We start from the raw sequence: 8612 nt of genomic DNA on the forward strand, positions 1-8612 counted from the left end.
AAGCTGTTTTAGCAGAAGCTAAGTCAGCCACTATCTTGTTGAGGTCTTCTCCGAAAAGGATGTCTCCCTTAAAAGGGAGTACCTCCAGGGTTTTCTTAGAGTCCAGATCCACGGACCAGGACCGCAACCATAGAATTCGGCAAGCCAGTATGGACGTAGTAGAAGCCTTGGCCGCCAGGATACCGGCATCAGAAGCCGCCTCTTTAATGTAATGAGAAGCTGTGACAATATACGTCTAGCATGATCAGAAGCGTTGGAAGACATCTCAGCTTCCAACTCCTGAACCCACGCTTCAATAGCTTCTGCAGCCCATGTTGCTGCAATGGCGGGCCGATGCGCAGCACGTGCTAGGGTGTAAATCGCCTTTAAACAACCCTCCACGCGCTTATCCATCGGTTCTTTCACAGACGTGACGGTAGTTACGGGCAGAGCTGAGGATACCACCAGCCGCGCCACCTGCGAATCCACTGGTGGGGGTGTTTCCCAATTTTTACTTAGCTCCGCAGTGAGGAGATAGCGAGCCAGCATCTTCTTGTGAGGCGTGAATTTCTTTCCTGGATTTTCCCAGGACTCCTGACGTATGTCAACTAAATGGTCAGAATGAGGTAAAACTTGTTAAACCACTTTCTGACATTTAAATATGTCCGGTTTCTTAGGGGCAGCATCAGGCTCCAGGTCATCAGTAATTTGAAGAATGAGCCTGATAGCCTCCAACAAGTCAGGAACATCCACCTGTGAAACAGATTCCCCATCAGAAGCGTCAGGATCAGAATCTGTGGGGTCAGTATAAATGCCATCCTCATCAGATGAGGTGTCTGAGACGTTGATGGATTGTGAGGAAGTAATGGCCCGCTTAGAGGACCCCTTGGTCTTAGGCGGGCGAGAGTTAGACTTCTGAGTAGTCAGTGATTGGTTCAATTTTTGTAACTGAGTATAAGCAGTTGTACCGGCACAGGAGGTCCCATAGGGGGCGTTAGTCTAGTTACCAGCGTATTCAATAGCGTGGAGAAGGTAGCCCAAGGCGGGTCATTTTGAACCCCCGTTGCTACGATCCCACTGGGTGGGCAAGGAACCCCAGAACCTGAACCCTCAGCTGCTATTTTTTCCTCAAATGCGTCTGCAGCATCACCACCACACAATGTGGGATCAGCCCCAGCATGATGGTCCTTTGTAGCTGACAAATCCGAAAGCTCAATGCAGGGCAACCCAGTACAATATCAGCAGCACAATACCTGACAAGAACCCCCTGTACAGTGTAACAGCACAAACAGGGAATTCAAGAGGTATATGATGACTGAAAATCACGGAGAAAAATACACACTGAGCATATCTTGTGAAATACCTATATTAAATGTTAAACCTGACGCACCTAGCTCCCTCAGGTTATAGAATATAGGGATAGCAATCTGAGTGAGATACACGAAATGGAGGTCACACAGCAGCTATATGCACACACACATTGGCCCTCATTCCGAGTTGTTCGCTCGCTAGCTGCTATTAGCAGCATTGCACACGCTAAGCCGCCACCCTCTGGGAGTGTATCTTAGCTTAGCAGAATTGCGAACGAAAGATTAGCAGAATTACGAATAGAAATTTCTTAGCAGTTTCTGAGTAGCTCCAGACTTACTCCTACATTGCGATCAGCTCAGTCAGTTTCGCTCCTGGTTTGACGTCACAAACACACCCAACGTTCGCCCAGACACTCCCCCGTTTCTTCAGACACTCCCGCGTTTTTCCCAGAAAAGCCAACGTTTTTTCGCACACGCCCAGAAAACGTCCAGTTTCCGCCCAGAAACACCCACTTCCTGTCAATCACAGTACGATCAGCACAGCGATAAAAAATCCTCGTTATGCCGTGAGTAAAATACCTAACTTTTGTGTAAAATAACTAAGCGCATGCGCTCTGCGAACCTTGCGCATGCGCAGTAAGCGACTAATCGCAATATAGCGAAAATCGGCAATGAGCGAACAACTCGGAATGACCCCCATAGTCACATTGTACAATGCAGAAATTATGACATGCAATAAAACTGGACTGGACTAGCAATACAGAGTAGTACTATGTATAGCTATACACAATAGATATAACAATGCACAGTAAAGACTGGATGTATATCACAGGGAACTTGTACTATATAACCCTGACTAAATGCACTCTTTCTTAACTAACACTGTCAGCAGACATGTAGATTACTTAAGTGTCCTGTAAAATGCACAGCGCTGACATGCAGGCGGCTTTACAGAGGAGGATTTGCCCAAACAGTCCCAGGATCAGCTCAGCTTGACCTAATGGCGCCCAAACGCTGACAGGGAGTGAGGGAGAGAGAGATATGCAGCTCCAGGGCGGGAACATTTACCCTAAATGGCGCCCTGGGGATGGGGGAGGGGCTACAGGTCAAAGCCTTATCCCCCTGCTGGACTTCACCACCGGGTACTGTGGGCTATACAATAAACTTTTTTTATCAAAACCGACCTGTGCCCTTGCCCTGGTGGTCTATTGGGGTCCCTGTACTGCCACAGTGTCCATGCCAGCACGCGTGGCCCGCCTCCCACCGACCGTGCAGGATTGCGATTTCCAGCGAGTCCCGTCTGGGGGACCCACTTACCTCCTCCCTGAGTGCGGCCACGCGATCCTGGAGAGCAGCGGTGGTGTGTGTGACTAACTTGAGAGAAACCGGACTCTCCGCTGTAGGTACCCGGCAACCAGGGCACGGGAGTGTACAGCGCCGCTGGAGGAGGTGATGGAGCTGCAGCAGGAGATGTCTGACTGACATCTAACACTTACAGTGCCTCTGCTGCAGCTCTTGAAGTCTTCATTTTTCAATTTAAAAGCTCTCCTCAGGGCTGCTAGAGCATCCCCCCTGTTGTATGCCTGATTACTGCATGGCACCAGCTACAAAACTGAGCTCCTGTGCACGGAGGCGGGGTTATAGAGGAGGCGGCGCTATGCATTCTGGGAAGAAGGTCAAAGCTTTTAGCCTGTTGGTGCCTCAGCTCAAGATCCTACTCTACACCCCAATGTCATTCCCTGTGGAGCCCAGTGTACCCCGCAGCAGAAACAGAGTATGCAAGTCACAACAACAGTTTTCCCCTTACGCTTTAAGGGGTTCACCAATTCGGTTTTCATAAGAGCAACCAGGCTACCAGAATCTAACAAAGCCTCTACCCATTTGTCTTCTATAGTGATTATACATATTTGTTTATCTGACTCTGGTCTGCAGTGGAGGCTAGATGAGCAAACGAAGGAGGTCATTCAGATCTGGGCTGCATTTTTTGCTGTTGTGCATTCAGATAGTCGCCGCCTACAGTGGGAGTGTATTTTCACCGTGCAAGTGTGCGATGCTATGTATACGCCGAGCTGCTAAAATTCTGTGTGTGCAGTCTCTGCGCAGCCCAGGACTTACTCTTCCACTGTGATAGAATCAGGCTGATCGGGGCCTGAGCTGACGTCAGACACCCTCCCTGAAAACACTAGGGCACGCCTGCGTTTTCCAGAACACTCCCAGTAAACGGTCAGTCACCCACAAACGGCTTCCTCCTGTCAATCACCTTGCAAACGCCAGTGCGAACAGATTTTTCGCACCATCCCGTCGCTGACCGGCGATCCTCGTTGCTGTTGTCTGACGCCCATGCGCTTTGCGGTGCATACGCATGTGCTGTTATGACCTAATCGCCCGTTGTGCGAAAATGCACAGCAGCGATCAGATCTGAATTACCCCCAAAGACACTCTGCGATTGACATAAGCATTTTCACATTGCATAAGTTCAGAGGCAAGTGAATAATTAGTAATATGGCCCAAACCACCATATATGAAAAACAATGGATCATACAGGTATCAAGTCTTTTATGGGGTAGGAACCTTCCTGGCACTGCTGGCCTGCTTCCTAGTTCCAAACCCACAATCTTTTATTCCACTGCCCAGCACCCGTGGTCACTGGAGATCGCAGTTACAGGACTAGGGCCTGGTGGGATATACTAGTAGTTCTTCATCCGCCCCATACCTCTCCACCATTTCTACCACTTAGTCTGCTGTTTTAGCATCCACGTGGCTCAAAATAGGAATTTAATACCTTTTCTCGTTGTCCGTAGTGGATACTGGGGAACTGTACTTTAGTACTGTGGGGTATAGATCAGGTCCACTGGAGCCTGGCATTTTAAAAACCTTTAGTGTGTGTGTGCTGGCTCCTCCCCTCTATGCCCCTCCTACTAGACTCAGTCTAGGAAAACTGTGCCCGAGCAGACGGACATACCATGAGAGAAGAAACATATACAACAGCGGTGAGGCAATAAGTCAACACACAACCATAAGCAACAAAGGAGCGTTAACCGGAACAGAGGGTAGCAACGTCCATAACAACAAGGATAGCAAAGCTAACCCAACAAAACCAAGGGACCGCAATGGCGGACCAACCAAAACACGGCAAGTAAGCAGGATTCAAAGCACTGAGGCGGGCGCCCAGTATCCACTACGGACTACGAGAAACGGAATTACTGGTAGGTATTAAATCCCTATTTTCTCTAACGTCCTAGTGGAGACTGGGGAACTGTACTTTAGTACCGTGGGGAAGTCCCAAGGCTCCCAAAATGGGTGGGAGAGTGCTGAGACCCCTGTAAAACCGCCTGACCAAACTGAAGGTCATCCTTGGGCAAGGTGTCGAACCTATAGAACTTTTCAAAAGTGTTCGAACCATACCAAGTAGCAGCCCGGCACAACTACAAGGGCGAGACACCCCGGGCAGCCGCCCAGGAAGATCCCACCGACCTCGTCGAGTGGGCCTGAATAGACGGCACAAGCAGAGCCGCTGAAGTATAGGCCTGTTAAATAGTCAACCTGAGCCAGCGAGCAATAGATTGCTTAGAAGCCGGCTGACCAATCTTGGTGACATCATAAAGGACAAACAGCGAGTCAGATTTCCGATGACGAGCCGTCCTCTTGACATAAATCCTCAGAGCCCTCACCACATCCAAGGACTCTGGGCCCACAGTAGCATTAGCCAAAAGCAGACACCACCTTAGGCAAAAAATGGGGTCGGGTTCTGAGTTCAGCCCTGTCCTCATGAAAAATCAAGTACGGGCTCTTACAGGATAAGGCATTGCTGTGCAGACACCAATGCCAGTAACATGACAGTCTTCCAAGTGATAAACTTCAATTCAACTTCAATTGTAAAGGTTCAAACAAATCTGATTGAAGAAAGGACAAAACCACATTGAGATCCCACGGAGCCATGGGAGGGACAAAAGGCGGTTGTATATGAAGAACCCTTTTCAAAAAAGACTGCACCTCTGGCAAAAAAGCAAGTTGTTTCTGAAAGAAAATCAAGAGCGCCAAAATCTGTACTTTGATGGAGCCCAACAGTAGGCCCATATCCACACCTGCTTGCAGGAAAAAGCAGAAAACAAACAATTCGAAATTCCACGGGAGAAACCTTTCTACCCTCGCACCAAGAAACATATTTCTCCCAGATACAGTGGTAGTGTTTTGACGTAACCATCTTCCGGGCCTGTACCATAGTGAAAATAACCTTGGATGGAAGACCTTTTCTGGCCAGAATTTCCCTCTCAACTTCCAAGCCGTCAAACGTAGCCTGGATAGACAAATGGTCCTTGCTGAAGAAGATCCTTTTGAAGCGGCAGAGACCAGGGTTCCTCCAGAGACATGGTCAGGAGGTCTGCATACCAGGCCCGTCGAAGGCTAATCCGGGGCAATTAGAATTGCCTGAACGCTTTCCCCTTTGTGTCTTTTTAGAACCCTTGGAATGAGCGGTATTGGAGGAAACAGGTAAATCAACTGGTAATCCCAAGGAGACGTCAGCGCGTCCACCGCTACCGCCTGCGGATCCCTTGTTCTGGAACAGTAACGGCGTAGATTTTTGTTTACGCGAGAAGCCATTAGATCTATCCATACACCCCCATCGGCGAATCAATTGTTGAAACACCTGAGGATGAAGTCCCCATTCCCCCGGATGGAGGTCGTACCTGCTGAGGAAGGTCACCTCCCAGTTGACCACTCCTGTAATGAATATGGCTGAGATGGCCCTTGCGTTGGCTTCCGCCCAGAGGAGTATTTTTGACACCTCTCGCATTGCTGCCTTGCTTCTTGTTCCCCCTTGTCGGTTTATGTATGCCACCGCCGTGGCGTAGTCCGACTGAACTTGGATAGCTTGGAGGAGATAGGAGGCCTGAAGAAGGGCATTGTAAATCGCCCTGAGTTCCAGGATGTATATCGGTAGTGTCAATTCCTGACTCGACCACCTCCCCTGGAACTGGGCACCCTGAGTCACAGCCCCCCAACCCCGGAGGCTTGCATCTGTCATCAGCAGAGTCCATGAGTGGGTACCGAAACTCCGGCCTTCCACCAGGTGAGGAACTTGTACCACCATAACAGCAAAATCCGTGCCTGATGGACTGATGTGAATGGACAATTATTCTCTGTAAAGCGCTGTGGAATATGTGTGCACTATATAAATAACTGGTAATACAGGTTGAGTATTTTATATCCAAATATTCCGAAATACGGAATATTCCGAAATACGGAATTTATGGAGTGAGAGTGAAATAGTGAAACCTTTGTTTTCTGATGGCTCAATGTAAACAAACTTTGTTTAGTATACAAAGTTATTAAAAATATTGTATTAAATGATCTTCAGGCTGTGTGTATAAGGTGTATATGAAACATAAACAAATTGTGTGAATGTACACACACTTTGTTTAATGCACAAAGTTATTAAAAATATTGGCTAAAATTACCTTCAGGATGTGTGTATAAGGTGTATATGAAACATAAATGTATTCTGTGTTTAGACTTAAGTCCCATCGCCATGATATCTCATTATGGTATGCAATTATTCCAAAATACGGAAAAATCCAATATCCAAAATACTTCTGGTCCCAGGCATTTTGGATAAGGGATAATCAACCTGTAATACATAAATAAATCCGATGCATGTACAGATGAGACCCTGACCATATGTCCAGCAAATCCAGTTGAAAAGGCCGGGCATAAAACCTGCCGTATTGGACTGCTTCGTATGCGGCCACCATCTTGCCCAGCAAGTGTATGCAAAGATGTACTGAGACCTTGCGGGGTCAGAGCACTGAGCGTACCATAGCTTGGAGAGCTAATGCCTTGTCCAAAGGAAGGAACACCTTCTGAGACACTGTATCCAGTATCATTCCCAGGAACTGCAGACGTTGGGACGGTTCCAAGTGAGATTTCCGAAAATTCAGAATCCATCCATGATTCGTCAGCAGGCGAGTTGTCAGGTCGATGTTTTTCAGCAGACAGTCCCTGGACATTGCTTTTATCAGGAGATCGTCCAAGTAAGAGACAATGTTGACACCCATTTTGCGCAGTTGCAGCATCATCTCCGCCATGACCTTTGTGAAGACCTGTGGTGCTGTGGAGAGACCAAAGGGTAAGGCCTGATACTGGAAATGGCTACCCAAGATGGCGAACCTGAGGTAAGACTGAGGAGAAGGCCACAAAGGGTTCTGTAGATAAGCATCCTTGACTTCTAGGGACACCAGGAATTCACCCTCCGCTAGACTGGACACCACTGCTCGCAGAGATCCCATCTTGAATTTGAATACCCGCAGATAAGGGTTCAAAACCTTCAGATTTAAGATGGGCTGCACCGAACTGTCCGGTTTTGGCACAACAAAATGACTGGAGTAAAACCCCCTGTTGTGTAAGAGAGGAGGTACTGGAACCACAACTTCTGTCTGTAAAAGTTTCCGAATGGCTTCTTGCAAGGTAACTTTTGCTGCTGTAAAGCTGGCAAGCTTGACCTGTAAAATCTGTGAGGAGGAAGTGTTTGAAATTCCAGCCGGCATCCTTTAGAAATGAGGTCCCTCACCCAAGGATCCCGGCAGGACTTTTCCCACACGTGGGCGAAATGTTGAAGGCGAGCACCTACTAGAAAGTCAACCCGTTGTTGGGGCCAACCGTCACGCGGAAGGCTTTGTGGTAGAGGTTCCGGGGGTTTGGTCCAAGGAAGCTGCAGGTTTTTGGAACTTACCACGAGATCATCTAGGAGCATTGGAGGTTCCTCGGCCTCTGCCTCTGAATCTTGCCACACGAAAGGATTGCAAGGAGGGTCCAGAGTAAGAGCGTCTAGCAGGAGGTGGAGCTGACGGCAGATTGATGGACTTAACCGCCATTGCCTGAGAGATTCATTTATTCAACTCGTCTCCAAACAAAGCATCACCTGTAAAGGGAAGATTTTCCACCCCTCTTCTGGAATCAGCATTCGCTGACCATTGACGCAACCACAGAGCCCAGCGGACCGAAACCGCCATAGCAGTAGTACGGCCATGTATCTGACACAATTCTTTAACAGCTTTGCTCATAAAGTTTGCCGCATCCTGTATGTGTTGCAGCAGCGTAATGATCTCATCATGGGGCAGGGAGTCAAAACCATTAATAATATCAGACCATTTGACCATTGCCCTTGAAATCCAACCACAAACTATCGTGGGACGTTGTTCTATGCCCGCTGCCGTATATATTGCTTTGAGAGTGGTCTCAATTTTACGGTCAGCTGGGTCTTTCAGGAAAATTGCCCCCGGTATCGGCAGTACCAATTATCGTGACAGTCTAGACACGGAAGTA

Source organism: Pseudophryne corroboree, chromosome 7 (genome assembly GCF_028390025.1).
Source record: "Pseudophryne corroboree isolate aPseCor3 chromosome 7, aPseCor3.hap2, whole genome shotgun sequence".
Classification (NCBI taxonomy): domain Eukaryota; kingdom Metazoa; phylum Chordata; class Amphibia; order Anura; family Myobatrachidae; genus Pseudophryne; species Pseudophryne corroboree.